A 21,908-nucleotide genomic window follows, 5' to 3' on the forward strand; every position below is an offset into this window, starting at 1 on the left:
AAGTATTGCCATTTTAGGCCTCGTGAAGGAATCTTACATTCCTTAGAGAAAGTACTTGCTGGTCGTGGTTGTAAGTATATGTCTAGTAACAAGTTTGTAAATGAGTGGCAATCATTGCAGTAGCTGAGTTAAACTATGTATATCACCCATTCCTGGAAATAACTTCTTGCCCAGTCTCTCTTCCGTCCAGATCATAAGGATCACAAACGTAAAACTGGTTTGGAACATATTGCCAAATCAGGCATTGAGAAGGGATCTCACATTCCTTTGAGAAGGCACTATCTCATCCAGGCCTGTATGTAAAAATCTAGGAATATTTTGTATGTGAGTGGCAAATATTACTACACCTGAACTAAATTATGTATAGCACACATTCCTAGAAATAAGTTGGTACCCAACTCTCTCCCCTAAATCTCATAAGAACCAACTTCCTGAAATATTTTTGGAACATATTGCCATTTTGGGCCTTGAGAACGAATCTCACATTCCTTTGACAAGATACTTAGAGATCCAAGCTTGTAAGTAAATGAGTTGTTTATATATGAGTTGCAAACATTACTGAGCTAAACTGAATATAAGACCCATTCCTGAAACGACTTCTTTCCCAATGTGTCTTCCTTCCAGCTCATAAGGATCACTGCCTAAATTAGTTTTAGAACATAATGCCATTTTGGACATTGAGAATGGTTCTCACCTTCCTTTCTGAAGGCACTTTCTGATATCAGCTCGTAAGTAGATGTCTAGGAACAAGTCTGTTTATCAAAGGGAATCATTGTTACAGCTGTGCTAAACTATGACTAACTCCTTTCCTGGAAATAACTTCTTGCCCCATCTCTCTTCCTTCCAGCTCGTCAGGATCACATCCTAAACCAGGTTTGGAACATAATGTCAATTTGAGCATTGAGAATAAATTCACTTTCTTATGAGAAGGCACTTCCTGATGCAGGCTCGTAAGTAGATGTCTAGGAAGAAGTTTCTATATGAATGGAATCCTTATTACAGCTGAATTAACCATGTAAATCACCTGTTCCTGGAAAGAAATTTGTACACCATCTTTTTTCCTTCCAACTCGTAAGGATCACTTTCCTACACCAGGTTTGGAAATCATTTGATCTCAGAAGGATCAGAAACTTAAACCAGGTTTGGAACAGCATGTCATTTCGGATCTTGAGAACGGATTTCACATTCTTTTCAGAAGGCATTTTCTGATCCCAGCAAGTAAGACTTTTAAGAATAATCTTTTATATACGTGGCAATCATTACTACAGCTGATCTAAACTATCTATAACACCCATGCCTGCAAATAACATCATGCCCAGTCTCTCTTCTTCCCAGCTCTAAAGGATTACAATCCTAAACCAGGTTTTGAACCTATTGTCTTTTGGAGCCTTGAGAAGTAATCTCACATTCCTTTGTGTAGGCATTTTCTGATCCCGACTTGTAAGTAGATGTAGATGAACCAGTTTCTATATGAATGGGAATCATTACTACAGCTGAGCTAAAGTAAGAATAACACCCTTTCTTGGAAATAACTTCGTTCCCCATCTCTCTTAGTTCCAGCTTGTAAGCATAACTTCCTAAACCATGTTTGGAACATAAAGCCATTTTGGTTGATAAGAACAACACTCACTTTCCTTTGAGAAGGCATTTTTTGATGTGGGCTTGCAAGAAGATGTGTAGGTCATATGGTACTTGACCTTCTCCCTCTGGCTTATTTCACTTGGCATAATACCCTCAATGTCCATCCATGTTGTCAAAAAATACTGTATGATCTCACTCATTAAGTAGGAGATAATAACAACAAAAAATAAACACATACAGACAGAGATTGGATTGTTGGTTACCAGAGGGGAAGTGAGGAGGGATGAAGGCAAACTGACAATTAGGCACATGGGTGTAGTGATGGATTGCAATTAGTATTTGGGTGGTGAACCTGAGAACATGATGTAATCCATGCAGAAATAGAAGTATAATGATGTACACGACAAATATATACAATGTTATAAACCAATGTTACCAGAATAAACAAAAATTTTAAAAAAATGATGTTTAGGAACAAGTTTGAATATGAGTAGAATCATTACCATAGCTGAGCTAAATTGGGTAAATCACCTATCCTTGGAAAGAACACCATACCTAATCTCTGTTCCTTCTAGCTCATGAGGATCACCTTTGTAATCCAGGTTTGTAACTTAATGCCATTTCAGGCATTGAGAACCAACTCACATTCCTTGGGGAAGGAATTTTCTGATCCAGACCTCTAAATAAATGTCAAGAACGTGTTTGTATATGAGTGGCAATCATTACTAAAGCTGAGCTGAACTATGTATAACGCCCATTCATGAAAATAACTTCATGCCCCATCTCCCATCTTTCCAGCTCATGAGGACCATCTTTTCCAATAGGTTTTGAAAATATTGCCATTTGGGCCTTGTGAAATCACACATTTCTTTGAGAAGGCTCTTTCTGATCCTGGCTTCTAAGTAGATGTCTAGGAACAAGTTTCTAAATGACTGCCAATAATTACCACAGTTGAGATAAACTATGTCTAACACCTATTCCTGGAAATAACTTTGTGCCTAATCTACCTTCCTTCCATCTTGGAGGGATCACAAAGCTAAACTAGGTTTTGAACGTAATGCCATTTCATGGCTTGAGAACGAATCTCACATTCCTTTGAGAAGGCACTTGGAGATGCTGGCTTGTAAGTAAATGTCTAGGAACAAGTTTGCATTTGAGTGGCAATCATTACTACAGCTGAACTAAACTGACTATAACACCAATTCCTTGAAATAACTTTGTTCCCAGTCTCTCTTCCTTCCATTTCGTAATGATCACATCCTTAACCAGGTTTGTAACATATTGCCATATCGGACATTGAGAACGATTTTTACATTGCTTTGTGCAGGCACTTTCTGATCCAGGCTTGTAAGTAGATGTCTAGGAGCCAGTTTCTATATGAATGATAATCATTACTACAGCTGAGCTAAACGAAGAATAATCCCCTTTCCTGGAACTAACTCCATTCCTCATCTCTCTTGCTTCCAGCTAGCAAGAATCACATCTAAATCAGGTGGGGAACATAATGCCATTTTGGGCAATCATAACAAAACTCACTTTCCTTTGAGAAGGCACTTTCTGATCAGGACTCATAAGAAGATATCTAGACCAAGTTCGTATATTACTGGAATCATTACTACAGCTGAGCTAAACTATGTATAACACCCATTCCCAAAATTAATTTCGTGCCCCATCTCCCTTCCTTTCAGCTCAAAAGGACCACCTTTCTCCACCAGGTTTTGCAAATATTGCCCTTCGGGCCTTGTGATTGAATCTCAATTTCCTTTGAGAGTGCACTATCTGATCACGGGTTGTAAGTAGATCTCAAGGAACAAGTTTGTATATGAGTGGCAACAAATACTATAGCTGAGCCAAACTGACTGTAACACCCGTTCCTTGAAACAATAACATTGCCAATCTCTTTTACTTCCAGCTCGTAATGATCACTTCCTAAAACAGGTTTGGAACAGAATGACATCCCAGGCATTGAGAATGATTGTCACATTCCTTTGAGAATGCAATTTGAGACTTCATCTTGTAAGCAGATGTCTATTAAGCAGTTTGTATATGAATGTAAATCATTATTACAGATGAGAAAACTCTGAATAACTCCCTTTCCTGGAAAAATACTTCATGCCAATTCTGTCATCCTTCCGACATACAAGGATCATTTCTTAAACCAGGTTTGCAACACAATGTCATTTTGGACGTTGAGAACAAAACTCACTTTCATTTGAGAAGGAAATTCTGATATAGGCTTGTAAGTAGATGTTTAGGAAAAAGTTTCTATTTGTGTGGAATCATTACCACAGCTGAGCAAAACCATGTAAATCACCTGTTCCTGGAAAGAAAATCATACACGATTACTATTCCTTCCAGCTCATAAGGATCAACTTCCTAAACCAGATTTGGAACAGAATGCCATTTCTGGCATTGGATACCAAACTCACACCCCTTTGTGAATGGACTTTCTGATCCCGGCTGGTAAATAGACGTCTAGGAACAAGTTTGTAAATGAGTGGCAATCATTACTTCACCTGAGTTAATCTATGCACAAAACAGTTTCCTGGAAATAACTTCCTGCCCAATCTCTCTTCCTTCCAGCTTGTAAGGATAACCTTCCATAACCAGGTTTGGAACATATTGCTGTTTCAGGCCTTGAGAAGGACTCTCATATTACTTTGAGAAGCCACTTTCTGATTCTGGTTTCCAAGTAGATGCCATGTAACAAGTTTCTATATGAGTGGCAATGATTAGTACAGCTGAGATAAAATATGTATAACACACATTCCTGGAGATATCTTCGTTCCCCATCACTCTTCATTCCTGCTCTTAAGCATAACAAGCCTCAACCAGGTTTGGAACTAATGCCTTTTCAGACATTGATCATGAATCTCACATTCCTTTGAGAAGGCACTTTCTGATACCACTAGTAAGTAAATGCCTTTGAACATGTTGGTATATGAGTGGAAATCATTACTACAGATGACCTAAACTATGCATAAGAACCATTCTTGGAAACAATTACGTGCCCCAACTCTCTTCATTCCAGCTCTAAATGATTACATACCTAAGCATGGTTTTGACCATAATACCATGGCAGACCTTGAGAAGGGATCACACATTCCTTTGAGAAGGATCTTTCTGATCCAAGCTTCTAAGTAGATGTCTAGGAACAAGTTTGTATATGAATGGGAATCTTTAGTACAGCTGAGCTAATCTATGTATAACACCCATTCCTGGAAAAAACTTCATGCCTAATCTCTCTTCATTCTAGCACATAAGGATCACAAACCTAAACCAGGTATGGAAAATATTGCCATTTCGGGGCTTGAGAAGGAATCTCACATTTATTTGAGAAGGCGCTTTCTGACTCAGGCCTGTATGTAGATGTTTAGGAAGAAGTTTGCACATGAATGGTGATCATTACTACCGCTGAGCTAAGCTATGTATAATACTCATTCCTGGAAATCAATTTGTGCCTCCTCTCTCTTCCTTCCAACTCATAAGGATCTCAAATCTAAACTAGCATTGGATCATAATGACATTTCGGGCCTTGCGAAGGGGTCTCACTTTCCTTTCACAAGGCATGTTCTGATACCAGATTCTAGGTAGATGTTTAGGAATAAGTTTGTATATTAGTGGCAATCATTACTAAAGCAGAGTTAAACAATCTATAAAGCCCATTCATGGAAATAACTTTGTGCCCCTTCTGTATTCCTTCCATATCATAAGGATCACAAACCTAAACCACATTAGGAACTTATTGCCATTTCAGGCCTTGAGAACGAATGTCACATTCCCTTGAGAAGGCACTTTCTAATCCAGATTGCAAGTAAATGTCTAGTAACAAGTTTGTAATTGAGAGGTAATCATTACTACAGTTGAGCTAATCTATGTATAACACCCATTCCTGGAAATGACATCATGTCCAATCTCCCTTCCTTTCAGCTGCTACAGATCTCCTTCCAAAAGCAGGTTTATAAACTGGGGCATGTAGTTCCTTTAGACAGGATCAATCACAAATGCCTTCGAGAACACAATTTCTTCTCCCGGTTTGAAGGTAGATGGTATGAAATATCATTGTATCTGAGAGGCATTCATTACTACAGCTGAGTTTAACTATGTATAACACCCATTCTTGAGAGTAACTTCATGCCCATCTGACTTTCTTCCAGCTCCTAAGGCTGGCATTTCCAAAGGATATTTTGCACAGGGTCATGTAGGGCCTTGAGAGAGAATCTCATGTACATGTCTTAGAGAAGGCACTGTCTTACCCAGGCTTGTAAGTAGATGGTTAGAGACATCCTCCTATCTGAGAGGCAATGACTACTACAGCTGAGTTAAACTATGTATAACATCCACTCCTGGAAGTAACATCATGTCCAGCTCCTTCCTTCCAGTTCCTAAGTATTGCCTTCTTAAAGCAGGTTTGGAAACAGGTTCGTGTAGGGCCTTGAGACATTCCCACTGTGAAATACCTCAGAGAACACAATTTCATATGCTGAGTTGTAAGTAGATGGTTAGAAACATCTTTGTTTCTCAGTGCCAATCATTTTCACAGTTGAGTTAAACTAAGTATTTCACCCATTGCTGGAAATATTTTTGTGCCCAACCACGTTTCCTTCCAGTACTTCAGGACCATCTTCACAAAGCATGTTTTGCTAAGAGCCATCTAGAGCCTTGAGAGAATCTCACTCACATGCCTTAGAGAGGGCAGTCTTTTTTCACTGCTTGTAAGTAGATGGTAAGAAACATCTCTCTATGTGTGTGGCAAACACTACTAGAACTGAGTCCAGCAATGGATGACACCCATTCCTGGAAGTGACTTCATGCCCAATCAACTTTCCTTCCAGCTCCTATGGTGTGCCTCCTCAAAGAAGGTTTTGCACCATTCCCTGTAGGGCCTGAGAGAGAATCTCTCTCACATGCTTAGTGAGGGTATACTCTTATCCTGGCTTGTGGGTAGACGGTAAGAAACATCTTTGTATTTGTGTGGCAGTCACTACTACAGTTGAGTTAAACTATGGATAACACCCATTCCTGGAAGTGTCTTCATGCTCAATCTCCCATCCTTCCAACTCCTAATGATCACCTTCTCAAAGCAGGTTTGGAAACAGGACCATGCAGTGACTTGAGACAGAATCTCACTCAAAAGCTTAGAGAATGCACTTTCGCATACTGGATCATTAGTAGATGGTGAGGAACATGTTTGTATCTGATTGGCAAGCGTTACTACAGCTGAGCTAAACTAAGCATAACAGTCAATACTGTAGATACCTTGTTACAAATATCCCTTCCTTCCATCCCCTAAGGATTGCCTTCCCAAAGCAGGTTTGGAAACAGAACTGTGTAGCACCTTAAGGGAGAATCTCACTCACATGCTTTAGAGAAGGCACTTTCTAGTCTCAGCTTGTAAGTATATGGTAAGAACTATCTTTTTCTCTGAGTGGCAATAGCTACTACAGTTGATTTAAACTATAGAGAACACACATTCTTGGAAGTAACTTCATGACCAATCATGTTTCCCTACAGCATCTAATTATTGCCTTCCAAAAGCAGGTTGGGAAACAATAACATGTAGTGCCTTGAGACAGAATCTCACTCCCAAGAAACAGAGAATGCACTTCCTGATACCAAGTATAAGTATATGGTTAAGAACATGTTTGTATCTGAGTGGCAAGCATTACTACAGCTGAGCTAAACTACGTATAACACCCGTTTTGTATCTATCTTCATGCGCAATCTCCATTCCTTCCAGTTCCTAGGATTGTCTTCCTTTTGGACGTCTGGAAACAGGGCCTTGTGGAGCCTTGAGACAGGCACACTCTCAAATTCCGTAGAGAACACACTTTCTTATCCTGGGTAATAAGTACATAGATAGAAACATCTTTGTTTCTGCGTGGCAATCGTTCCTACAGTTGACTTAAACTATATATAAGACCCATTCCTGGAAACAACTTCGTGCCCAAACACCCTTTCTTCCATGGTTTGATTTCCCAAAACATGTTTTGCAAAGGGCCATGTTGGTCCATTAGAGAGACTCTCACACAAATGCCTTAGAACAGGGTCTTTCTTATCCCGGCTTGTAAGCAGATGGTAAGAAACCTCTTTCTATCTGAATGGCAATCACCAGTACAGCTGAGTTAAACTATGATTAACACACAATACTGGAAGTAACTTCATGTTCACTCTCCCTTCCTTCCAGCTCTGAAGGAAAGCTTTCCCAAAGCAGGTTTTGCACACGTCCTGCAAGGGTCTTTAGAGAGAATCTCACTCACATGCCTTAGGGAAGTCACACATGTATCCTGGCTTGTACGTAGATGAGAAGAAACATCTTTGTATCTGAGAGGCAATCACTACTAAGGTTGAATTAAACTATATATAACACCCATTCTTGGAAGTAACTTCGTTCCCAATCTCCCGTCCTTAGAGCTCCTAAGGACAGCCTCCACAAAGAAGGTTTGTTAACAGCACAGTTTAGTGCCTTTAGAGAGAATCTCACTCACATGCCTTAGAGAAGGCATTTTCCTATCTCGGCTTGTAAGTAGATAGTTAGAAAATTCTTTCTATCTGAGTAGCAATCGCCACTACAGTTGAGTTAAACTATGGATAACATCCATTCCTGGAAGTAACTTCATGACCAATCATCTTATCTTCCAGCACCTAATTATTGGCTTCTCAAAGCATGTTTGGAGACATTACTGAATAGTCCCTTGAGACAGAATCCCGCTCCAAAGAAACAGAGAACACACTTTCTGATACTGAGTCTAAGTAGATGGTTAGGAAGATGTTTGTATCTGAGTGGCAAGCATTACTACAGCTGAGTTGAACTAAGTATAACACACATTCTTGGAAATTACTTCATGCCCTATCACCCTTCCTTCCATCTCCTAAGGATCAGCTTCCTAAAGCAGGTTTGGAAATAGGGCCATGTAAGGCCTTGAGACAGGACCACTCTCAAATGCCTTGGAGAACACGCTTTATTATCCTGGGTTGTAACTAGATAGATAGAATCAACTTTGATTCTGGGTGGCAAGCATTACTAATGCTGAGTTAAACTATGTATAAAACTCATCCCCGGACATAACTTCATGCCAATTCTCCCATCCTTCCTGCTCCAAATGATTGTTTTTCAAAACCAGGTTTTGCCCTGGACAGTGTTGGTCCTTGAGAGAGAATCTCACTCAAATGCCTTAGAGAAGGCACTTTCTTATCCTGGCTTTTATGTAGATGGTATAAAACTTCTTTCTACCTGGGTGGCAATCACTAGTACAGATGAGTCAAACTATGGATACCACCCATTTCTGGAAGAAACCTCCTGCTCAATCTGCCTTCCTTCCAGCTACTAAGTAATGCCATCTCAAAACAAGTTTCTAAACGGGATGAGTAGTGCCTTGAGGCAGAATCTTTCTAACGAGCCATAAATAATTCATTTCTGCTACCGGACTCTAAGTAGATGGTTAGGCAAATGTTTGTATGTGATTGACAGCATTACTACAACTGATGCTAAACTAAGCATAACACCCATTTTTGGAAATATCTTTGAGCTCAATCTCCCTTCCTTCGAGCTCCTAAGGATTGCCTTCCTAAATCAGGTTGCAAAAGAGGACCGTGTATGGTCTTGTGACAGGAGCACTCTCAAACGCCTCAGAGAATATATTTTCTTATACCAGGTTGTAAGTAGATGGCTAGAAACATCTTTGCTTCTGAGTGGAAATCATTAGTACAGCTGAGTAAAACTGTGTATAAGACCCATTCCTGGAAGTAACGTCATGACCAATCACTCTTCCTTCAAGTTTCTAATTATCGCCTTTTCAAAGCAGGTTTGAAAACAGGACTGAGTAGTGTCTTGAGACAGATCTGACTCCCAAGAAATAGAGACTGCACTTTCTGATACCGGGTCTAAGTATATGGTTAGAAACATGCTTGTATCTGTGTGAGAAACACTACTACAGCTGAGCTAAATTAAGTATAACATCCATTCCTGGAAATAACATTGTACCCTATCTCCCTTCCTTCGAACTCCTAAGGCTTGCCATCATAAAGCAACTTTGAATCAGAGCCTGGTAGGGTCTTGAGACAGGACCACTCTCAAATGCCTTAGAGAACACGTTTTCTCTCCTGACTTGTAAGTAGATGGTAAGAAACAACTTTGTATCTGAGTGGCCATCATTACTACAGCTGAATTAAACTATATATAACACCCATTCCTGGAATTAACTTCATGTCCAATCTCCCTTGCTTCCAACTCCTAAGGGTCCCCTTCCCAAAGTGGGTTTTGCAAGGGCCATGTAGTGGCTTGAGAGAGGATCTAACTCACATGCGTCAGAGAAGGTTGGTTATTATCCCAGGTTGTAAGTAGATGATAAGAAACATATATCCATCTAAGTGGCAATCACTACTACATCAGAGTTAAATTATTTATAAGACACATTCTTGGAAACAACTTCTGTCCCAATCTCCCTTCCTTCCAGTTCCTAGGGATCGACTTCAAAAGCAGATATGGAAACATGGCCTTCAAGAGTCTTGCGACAGAATCACTCTCAAATGCCTTAGAGAACACACCTTCTTCTCCCGGCTTGGAAATAAAGAGTAAGAAACGTGTTTGTATCTGAGTCACAAACATGACTACAGGTGAGTAAAACTGTGTGTAACACATATTCCTGGATGTAAAATCATACCCTGTTTCCCTTCCTTCTTGCACCTAAGGATTACCCTCCCAAAGCAGGTTGGGATACATGGCCATGTATGGACTTGAGTGATTCTCACTCACATGCTTTAAAGAAGGGACTTGCTTATTCTGGCTTGCAAGTATATGAGAAGAAACATCTTTCTATCTGAGTGGCAATCACTACTACAACAGAGTTCACCTATGTATAACACCCATTCATTGAAGTAACCACATGAGCAATCATCCTTCTTTCCAGCTCCTAAGGATTGCCTTACCAATGCATGTTGGGAAACAGGACCGTGTATGGCCTTGAGACAAGACCACTTTCAAATGCCTTAGAGTACACACTTCCTTCTCTAGGATTGTTAGTAGATGGTAAGAAATATCTTTGTACCTGTGTGGTTATCACTACTACAGCTGAGTTAAACTATGCATAACACCCATTCCTGGAAGTATCTTCCTGCCCAATCCCCCTTAATTCCAGCTCCTAAGGATCTCCATCTCAACACAGCTTTGGAACAGGGTAATGTAGGACCTTGAGAGCGAATCACACTCATACCTTAGAGGAGGCACTTTCTTCTTCCGGGATGTCAGAAGATAATTAGGAACACATCAGTACCTGAGTCGCAATCATAACTGCAGCAGAGCAAAATAATGTATAATACCCCTTCCTCAAAATAAAGTCATGGCCAATCTCCTTTTCTTCCAGGAGCTATGGATCGTCTTCCTAAAGCAGGTATGGAACAGGGCTTATGAGGGCCTTGACACAGATTCTCACTCACTTTCCAGAGAAAATGCACTTTCTGATCCCAGATTCTAATTAGATAGTTAGGAACATGTTTGTATCTGAGTAGCACACATTACCAAATCTGAAGTAAACTCAGTATCACACTCATTCCTGGAAATAAGATCGTGAGCAATCTCCTTTCCTTCCAGCTCCTAAAAATCTCCTTGCCAATGAAGTTTCAGAAACACAGCCATGTAGAGCCTTGGGACAGGACTTCTAGCAAATGCTTTAGACAACAGATTTTCTGATCCTGCATTGTAAGTAGATGGTAAGAATCATCTTTCTATCTGAGTGGCTATGACTACTACAGCTCAGTTAAAGTAAGTATAACACCCATTCCTGGAAATAAATTTGTGCCCAATCTCCCTTCCTTAGAGCTCTTAAGGATAGCTTTCATGAAGCATGTTTGGAAACAGGGGTGTGGGGGGTCTTGAGACAGGACTACTATCAAACCCTTAGAGAGCACACTGTCTTCTCCCAGCTTGAGGTAGAAGGTAAGAAACATCTTTACATGTGAGGGACAATCACTACTACAGCTGAGTTCAACTATGTATAACATCCATTCCTGCAAAGACCTTCATGCTCAAACTTCCTTCCTTCCACCTCCTCAGGATCGCACTCTCAAAGCAGTGTAGAGACAGGGTGATCAACGTCCTTGAGAGAGAATCTCACTCTCCTTCCTGAGAGAATTTGTGGTACCAGATTCTAAGTGGACTGTTAGGAACACGTTTGTTTCTGAGTGGCAAACATTACTACAGTTGAGCTAAACTCAGTATAAGATCAATGCCTGGAAACCTTTTGCCCAAACGCCCATCCTTCCAGATCCTAAGGTTCGCCTTGCCAAAACAATTATTACACAGGGAAATGTAGGATCTTAAGAGATAATCACACTCACATGCCTTAGAGAAGGAACTTTCTTATGCTGTCCTTTAAGCATAAGAAGATGTTTAGGTACATGTCTGTATGAGTGGCAATCACTAATATAGCTGAGCTAAACTATGTATAATACCCATTTCTGGAAATAACTTCATGGCCAACATCCCTTCCTTTCCGCTGCCATGGATCACCTTCACAAAACATGTATGGAATTGGGCCGTGTAGGGTCTTGGAACAGGACCAGTCTGAAATGACTTAGAGAACATAGTTCCTTCTCCCAGCTTGTAAGTACAAAGTAAGAAACATCTATGACCGTGACTGGCAATCTTTTCTATTTATTTATTTATTAACAGTCTTATTTTATTTATTTATTTATTTATTTATTTATTTACTTACTTACTTACTTATTTTTGTGAGGAAGATCAGCTCTGAGCTAATATCCATGCTACTTCTCCTCTTTTTCCTGGGAAAGACTGGCTCTGAACAAACTTCTATTGCCAATCCTCCTCCTTTTATTTTTCCCAAAGCCCCAGTAGACAGTTGCATGTCATAGTTGCACATCCTTCTAGTTGCTGTATGTGGAATGCGGCCTCAGCATGGCCAGAGAAGTGGTGCGTCAGTGTGTACCCAGGATCCGACCCCGGTTGCCAGTAGCAGAGAGTGTGCACTTAACTGCTAAGCCATGGGGCCGGGCCGTGATTGGAAATCTTTGCTACAGATCAGTTGACCTATGTATAACACAAATACATGGAGGTATCTTCATGCCCAATCACCCTTCTTTCCAGCTCCAAAGGATCGCCTTCCAATGTAGGCTTCTTCACGTAGCCATGTCGGGCCTTGAGAGAGAATCTCACTCAAATGCCTTAGAGAAGTCTCTTTCTTATCTCTGCTTGTAAGGAGAAGGTAAGAAACACATTTGTATCTGAGTGGCAATCACTACTACAGCTGAGTAAATCTACATATCACACCCATTCTGGAAGTTACTTTATGACCAATCTCACTTCCTTCTTGCTCCTAACAAATTTTTTCCCAAAGAAGGTTTGGAAACAGGGCCGTGTAGTGCCTTGAGACAGAATTTCACTCACAAGCCATAGAAAACACACTTCCTGATACAGGATTCTACGTAGATGTTTACGAACATGTATGTGTCTGTCTGGCAAGCATTACTATGGCTGAACCAAACATTTACACCCATTCCAGGAAATAATATTGTGCCCAATCTCCCTTGCTTCCAGCTCCGTGGGATTGCCAGCCCAAATCAGATTTGGAAACAGGGTCGTGTAGCACCTTGCGACACGACCACTCTCAAATGCCTTAGAGAACACACTTTCTTCTCCATGCTTGTAAGAGGATAGTAAGAAATATCTTTGCATCTCAATCACAAACATTACTATAACTAAGTTAACTGAGTATAACACACAGTCTTGGAAATAACTGTGTTCTCAATCTTCATTTCTTCTAGCACCGAGGGATGCCTTCCCAAAGCAGAATTGCGAACAGGGCTGTGTATGGCCATGAGATAGGACCACTCTCAAATGACTAAGATAACACACCTTCTTCTCCAGGGTTCTAAGTAGACAGTAAGAGACATCTTTGTATCTGAGTAACAATCATTACTACAGCTGAGTGCAACTATGTATAACACACATTTCTGAAAGTAACATCATGCCAATCGAACTTCCTTCCTGCTCCTAAAGATTGCTTTCCCAATGAAGTTTTTGAAAAAGGACGATGTAGTGCATTGAGACAGAATCTCGCTCACAAGCCGTAGACACTGCACTTTTTGATTTCAGACTCCAAGTATATAGTTAGGAACATCTTTGTATCTGAGTGGCAATCATTGCTATAGCTGAGCTAAACTCAATATAACACCCATTCCTGCAGAATATTTCATGCCCAGACTCCCTTCCTTCCAGCTCTTTAGGATGGTCTTGCCAAAGCAAGACTTGCACAGGGCTATGTAGGCCCTTAAGAGGAAATCACATTCACATGTCTTAGAGAAGGCACTCTCTTAACCTGATCTTTAAGTAGATGGTGAGAATCATGTTTGTAGCTGAGTGTTTGTATCTACTATTGCTAAGGTAAACTATGTATAACACCCATTCCTTTAAATAAATTCATTGTCAAACTCCCTTCCTTCCAGCTGCCATGGAGCACAATCCCAAAGCATGTATGGACCTGGACTATGAAGGAGCTTGAGACAGGACCAGTCTCAAATGCCTTAGAGAACATAATTAATTTTTCCAGCTTGTAAGTAGACGGCAAGAAACATCTTTATACCTGAGTGGCATTAATACTACAGCTGAGTTAAACTGTATATAACACCTGCTCCAGGAAGAAACTTCATGCCCAATCTGCCTTCCTTCAAGCTCCTAATGATCACCTTCACAAAGCAGGTATGGAAAGAGGGCCTGGTTGGGCATTGAGACATGATTTCTCTCACAAGCCATAAACAACTCAATTGTGATGCCGGATTTTAAATAGATGTTTAGGAATATGTTTGTTTCTGAGTGGCAAGCATAACTACAACTGAACCAAATGAGATATGTCACCCATTCCTGGAAATAACATTGTACCCAAACTCCCTTCTTCCACCTCCTAAGAATTGCCTTGCAAAAGCAGATTTGGAAGCAGGGCTGGGTAGGGCCTTGAGACAGGACCACTCTCAGATGCCTTAGAGAACACACTTTCTTCTCCTGGCTTATAAGGAGACAGTAAGAAACATCTGTGTATCTGAGTGGCAAACATTACTACAATTCATGGAAACTATTACTCCAATTCCTGCAAATAATATTGTGCCCAGTCTCCCTTCCTTCCAGCTCCTAAGGATTGGCTTCCCAAAGCAAGTTTGGAAACCAGGCTGTGTAGCACTTTGTGATCGACCACTTTCAAATGCCTTAGAGAACAAGCTTTATCTTGCAAGCCTATTTTTAGGCGGTAAGAAACTTCTTTGTATCTGATTGGCAATCATTCCTACAGCTGCTTTCTACTATGCATAATACCCATTCCTGGAGGTAACTCACTGCCAATCACCCTTCCATCCAGTTCCTCAACAATGCCCACTAAATGCAGAGTTGACACAGGGTCATGTGGGGGCTTGAGACAGAATCTCACCCACTTGCTGAGTGAATGCACTTTCTGATCCAGGATTCTAAGTAGGTAGCTAGTAACTTGTTTGTATTTCAGTGGCAATTAATTACCATACGCGAGCTAAACTCAGTGTAACACCCTTTCCTGGAAATAACTTTGTGCCCAATCTCCCTGCCTTCCAGCTTCTAAGATTTGCCTTCCCAAGGCAGATATGAAAACAAAGCCATGTAGATCTTAGGGATAGGACCACTCTCCAATGTCTTAGAGAACACAATTACCTCTCCAGGTTAGTAAGAAGATGATAAGAATCATCTTTGTATCTGAGTCTCAAACATTACTACAGATGAGCTAAACTCAGTATAACACACAATTCTGGAAATAATTTTGCTCCCAATCTTCCATTCTTCTAGCACTGAGGGACACTTATGCAAAGAAGGTTTCAAAACAGTCCCATATAGGGCCTTGAGACAGAACCACTAACAATGACTAAGTAACACAAGTTCTTCTCCCATCTTGTAGAGTGAACGGAAAGAAACACCTTTGTCTCTGAGTGGCAATCATTACTACTGCTGTGTTCAACTATGTCTCCTCTAACACCCATTTATTGAAATTACTTCAGGCCCAAACTCCCTTCCTTCCAGCTCCTAAGGATCACCTTCCCAAAGCAGGCTTGGAACCAGGATCATGTAGTGACTACAGAGACAATCTCAATCTCAAGCTTTCGAGAATGAACATTATAATACCAAATTCCAATGAGATGATTAGGAACATGTTTTTATCGGAGTGGCAAGTATTACTACAGCTCAGCTAACCTAAGTATAACACCCAATCCTGGAACTATCTTTAGGCCCAATTTCTCTTCCATACACATCCTAAGGATGGTCTGCCCAAAGCATGTTTGGAGAGAGGTACATACAGGGCCTTGAGTCAGGACTTCTCTCAAATGCCCTAGAGAAAACACTTTCTTATCCCAGGTTGTAAGTAGATGGTAAGAAACATCTTTGTTTCTGCATAGAAAAATCATTTCTACAGCTCAGTTATACTATGTATAACACCCCTGTCTGGCAGTAACTTGATGCCCAATCTCACTTCCTTCAGCTCCTAAGGGTCGCCCTCCAAAATCAGGTTTTGAACCAGAACTGTGGAATGTCTTGAGTCAGTATCTCATTGACCAGCCATAGTGAATGCACTTTCTGTTATCGGATTCTGATTAGATGGTTAAGAACATGTTTGTATCTGAGTGGCAATCATTACCAGAGCAGAGCTAGACCGTGTATAACACCTATTCCTGCAAACACTTCATGACCAATCTCCCGTCCTTCCAGCTGCTATGGATCGCCTTCCAAAAGCAGGTATGGGGCAGACACTAGTAAGACCTTGAGACAGAATCTCACCCACTTGCCTCTCAGAACACACTTTCTGATCAAAGATTCTTGTAATGGTTTGGAACCTGTTTGTATCTGCGTGGAAATCATTACCATAACTGAGCTAAACTCAGTATAACATCCATTCTTGGAATAACTTCTTGTGCAAACTCCATACCGTCCAGTTCCTAAGGATCACCTTCCCAAAGCAGGTTTTGTGCAGGGCAATGTAGGGCCTTGAGAGATAATCTGACTTACATGCCTTAGAGCAAGCACTATCTTATCCCAGGTGCAAATAGATGCTTAGAAAAATCTTCCTAGCTGACTGGCAATCAATACTACAGCTGAATTAAACTCTGTATAACCCTGAAACCTGGAAGTATCTTCATGTCCAATCACCCCCCCAATCAAGCTCCTCAGAATTTCCTTCCCTTAAGAGGTTTCAAAATAGGGCAATGTAGGGCCTTGAGAGAGGAGCACTCTAAAATGCCTTAGAGAACACATTTTCTTCTCCTGGCTTTTAAGAAGACAGTAAGAAACATCTTTGTATCTGAGACCCAAGCATTACTACAGCTGAGATAAACTCTGTAAAAAACACAATCCCGGGGGCCGGCCCGGTGGTGCAAGCGGTTAAGTGCGCACGCACCGCTGCGGCGGCACGGGGTTGGCCGGTTTGGATCCCGGGCGCGCACCGACGCACTGCTTGGCAAGCCATGCTGTGGGGGCGTCCCATATAAAGTGGAGGAAGATGGGCACAGATGTTAGCCCAGGGCCGTCTTCCTCAGCAAAAAAAAAAAAGAGGAGGATTGGCGGATGTTAGCACAGGGCTGATCTCCTCACAAAAAAAAAAAAAAAGCACAATCCCGGAAATAACTTTGTTACCAATCTCCCTTTCTTCCAGCTCCAAGGGACACCTTCCCAAAGCAGGTTTGGAAAGATTCTGTGTATGGCATTGAGACTTTATCACCCTGAAATGTCTAACCTTCTTAACACAGGTTGGGAAACTTGAGAGGTAATCTCACACATATGCCAGAGAGAAGGCAATTTCTCACCCTGAGTTCTAAGTAGATGGTTAGGAGGGAGATTTTTCTCTCAATGCACTGCATGACCCTGTGGAAAACGTGCTTTGGGAAGGTGATCATTAGTAGCTGGAAAGATGGGAGATTGGGCATGAAGATACTTAGAGGAATGGGTGCTATCCATAGTTTAACTCAAGTTGGTAGTGATTGCCACACAGATAGAAAGATTTCTTAATATCTACTTACAAACTGGGAAACAAAGTGCCTTCTCTAATGCGTGTGTGTGAGATTCACACTGAAGGCCCTTCATGGCCCTGTGCAAAATCTGCTTCGGGAAGGTGATCCTTAGGAGCTGGAAGGAAGGGATATTTGTAAAATGGTTATCTACAGTATTGACTGTTATGCTTATGTTAGCACAACTGTAGTAATTCTTGGCACTAAGATAAAAACATGTTCCTAACCATCTACTTAGAATCTGGTATCAGAAATTGTGTTCTCTATGTCTTGTGAGAAACTCTGTCTCAAGGCACTACACGGTGCTGTTTCAAACCTGTTTTGAGAAGTCCATCCTTAAGAGTTGGAAGGAAGGGAGATTGGGCATGAAGTTACTTCCAGAAATGGGTGTTATCAATAGTTTAAATCATCTGCAGTAGTGATATTCACTCAGATACAAACATGTTTCTTACCAACTACTTACAAGCTGGGAAAAGAAAGGGCCTTCTCTAAGGCATATGAGTGAAAATCTCTATCAAGCTCATTCATGACCTTATCCAATACCTGGTTTGAGAAGGCGATACTTTGGCATATGTAGAAAGCGAGATCGGGCACAAAATTGATTCCAGGAATAGGTCTTATACATAGCTTAATTCAGCTGTATTAATGATTGCTCTTCAGAAATAAACAAGTTTTTAATCATCTACATAAAATCATCTACAAAAAAAATAAGAGAGTGTGTTGTCTAAGTCATTTGAGAGTGATCTTTTCAAGACAGCGCCCTACACTGCCCTGTCTTGAAACTTGCCTTAGGAAAACTCTCCTTAGGTGCTAAAAGGAAGGGAGCTTGGGAACAAAGTTCTTTCCAGGAATTAGTCTCATACTTAGTTTAGCTCAACTGTAGTAATTATTGCCAATCAGATACAAACATGTTCCTAACTCTTTACTTAGAATCCGGTATCTGAAAGTGCATTCTCTAGGATTTTGAGTGATAATCTGTCTCAAGTCACCACATTGCCCTGTTTCCAAACATGCTTCAGGAAGGTGGTCATTAGGAGCTGGAAGATGGGAGATTGGGCATAAAGATACTTCCAGGAAATGGTGACTTCCATAGTTTACTTCAGCTGTAATAGTGATTGCCACTCAAATACAAAGATGTTTCTTACCATCTACCCACAAGCCAGGACAAGAGTGTGTCTTCTCTAAGTATGTGAGAGAGGTACTCTCTCAAGACCTTATATAAAATGGTGCAAACCCTTCTTTGGGAATGCTAACCATAGGCTCTGGAAGGAATACTGATTGGGCATGAAGTTACTTCCAGGAGTGGGTGTTATCCATTGTTGATGTGAGCTGTGGTAGTGATTGCCACACAGATAGAGAGATGATTCTTATGATCTACTTATACAAGCTGTGATAAGAAACTGCCTTCACTAAGTCATGTGAGTGAGATTCCCTCAGGGCCCTAGATAGCCCTTAGGAAATCATTCTTTGTGGAAGTGGTCCTTAAGAGCTGAAAGGAAAGGAGTTTGGGCACAATGATATTTCCAGCAATGGGTGTAATACCTAGCTTACCTCAGCTGTTGTAATGATTGCCACTGGGAAGCAAAGATGTTTCTCACCATCTACTTACAACTCTGGATATTAAAGAGTGTTCTCTGAGGTATTTGACTGTGGGCCTGTCTCAAGGCCAGACGCGAACCTATTAATAAACCTTCTTTAGGAAGGTGATACTTAGGCTCTGCAAGGAAGGGAGATTTGGCATGAAGTTCCTTCCAGGTATGGGTCTTATACATATTTCACTCAGATGTAGTAGTGATTGACATTCAGATACAAAGATGTTACTAACCCTCTACTTACAATCTGGTATAAGATATTACACTGTCAATGGTCTGTGAGTGAGATTCTGTCCAAGGCACTACATGATGCTGTTTCCAAACCTACTTTGATCCTCAGGAACTGGAAGGGGATGGACATGAAGTTATTTCCTGGAATGGATGTTATACATAGTTTAACTCAGCTGTAGTAGTCATTGTCACTCAGATAGGAGGATGTTTCTTACCATCTACTTACAAGCCAGGGTAAGAATGTCCTTCTCTAAGGCATTGCTGTGAGATTCTCTCACAAGGTCCTACATGGCCCTGTGCAAAACCTACTTTGGGAAGGTGATCTGTAGGAGCTGGGAGGAAGTCACGTTGGGCATGAAGTTACTATCAGGAATGGTTGTTATACATAGTTAAACTCATCTGTAGTAATGAATGCCTCTCAGATACCAAGATGTTTCATACCGTCTGCCTTCAAACTGGGAGAAGAAATTGTGTTCTCCAAGGCATTTGAGAGTGATCCTGTCTAAAGGCCCTACATGGCCCTGTTTATAATTCTGCTTTTGGAGGAGATCTATAGAAGCTGGAAACAAGGAAGATTGGGCAGGAAATCACTTCCAGGATTGGGTCTTATACATGGATTAGCTCAGCTGTAGTAACGATTACCACTCATATAGAACCTTGTTCCTAGACATTTACCTACATGGGGGTTCAGAAAGTGCCTTATCAAAAGAGTATGAGATTCGTTCTGAAGGCAAAAATTGCTCTTAACCTGGTTCAGGTTATTCACCCCTACAAGATGGAAGGAAGAGAGTTTAGGCACAAATTTATTTCCAGGAATGAGCGTTACACATACTTTTGCTAAGCTGTAGGACTGATTGCCACTCATATACAAATTTGTTCATGGACTTCTACTTAGAAACCTGCATCAGAAATTACCTTCTCAATGGAATGTGAGATTCATTCTCATGTCCCAAAATGGTATTATGTTCCAAACCTGGTTGAAGAAGGTGATCCTTATGACATGGAAGGAAGAGAGACTATGAACAAAGTTATTTCCAGGAAGAGGTGTTATACATAGTTTATCGCTGCTTTAATAATGATTGTCACTCATTTACAAAATTGTTCCTTCATAAATACATATACGCCTGAATCCAAAAGTGCCTTCTGATAGGAATGTGAGATTCCTTCTCAGGGTCCGAAGTGACAATATGTTCCAAAACTGGTTTAGGTTTGTGTTGCTTTGAAGCTGGAAGGAAGAGAGACTGGACATCAACTTATTTTCAGGAATAGGTGATATATATTTCATCTCGGCTGTAGTAATGATTTCTACTCATATTCATTCTTGCACCTAGACATTTACTTACAAGCCAGGATCAGAAATTGCCTTCTCAAAGAAATGTGAAATTCGTTCTCAACGCCCGAATTGGCATTATTTACCCAACCTGGTTTAGGGTTGTGATCCTTACGAGATTGAAGGAAGCAAGATAAGGCACAAAGTTATTTCCAGGAATGCGTGTTATACCTAGATTGTAAATTGTAGTAATGACAGCCATGCCTATACAAACTTGTTCCTAGATATGTACATATAAGCCAATATCAGAAAGCGTGTTCTCAAAAGAATGTGAGATTCCTTCTAAAGGCCTGACGAGGCACTATATTCCAAAACTGGTGGATAAAGGTCGTCCCTATGAGCTGGAAAGAAGAGAGTTTGAGCATGAAGTTATCTCCAGCAATGGCTATTAGTCACAGTTTAGCTCAGCTGTACTAATGATAGCCAATCATATACAAACTTGTTCCTAGACTTCTACTTAGAAGCCAGGATAAGAAGGTTCCTTCTCAAAGGAATATCAAGTTCCTTCTCTATTTCCTTTGTGGAGAAGATCAACCCTAAGCCAACATCCATGCCAATCCTCTTCTATTAGCTGAGGAAGACTGTCCCTGAGCTAACATCCATGCTGATCTTCCTCTACTTTATTTGAGACACTGCCAGAGTGTGGCCTGACAAGCGGTGTGTTGGTGCATGCCCGAGATCTTAACCCTGGCCACCAGCAGAGGAGCACACACACTTAACCACTACGCCATGGGGCTGGACCCTATGAGGTTCTTTCTCAAGGCCCAAAATAGCATGACGTTCCAAAAATGGTTGAGCAAGTTGATCTTGATGAGATGAAGGAAGAGAGATTAGGCAAAAAGTGATTTCCAGGAATGGCTGTTATACATAGTTTAGCTCAGCTATTGCAATGATTGCCACTCAAATGCAAATTTCTTCACAGTAATCTACATATAGGCCAGGAACAGAAAATGCCTTTGCAAAGGAATGTGAGATTCCTTTTCAGGGCCCAGAATCACAATATGTTCCAAACCTGGCTTTGGTTTGTGATCATTACTGGATAGAAGCAAGATAGATTGGGCACAATAATATTTCCATGAATCGGCTTTATACATCGATTAACTCAGGTGTAGTAATGATTGCCATTCATATACAAACTTGATCCCAGACAT

Source organism: Diceros bicornis (assembly GCF_020826845.1).
Source record: "Diceros bicornis minor isolate mBicDic1 chromosome 30 unlocalized genomic scaffold, mDicBic1.mat.cur SUPER_30_unloc_2, whole genome shotgun sequence".
Taxonomy (NCBI): domain Eukaryota; kingdom Metazoa; phylum Chordata; class Mammalia; order Perissodactyla; family Rhinocerotidae; genus Diceros; species Diceros bicornis.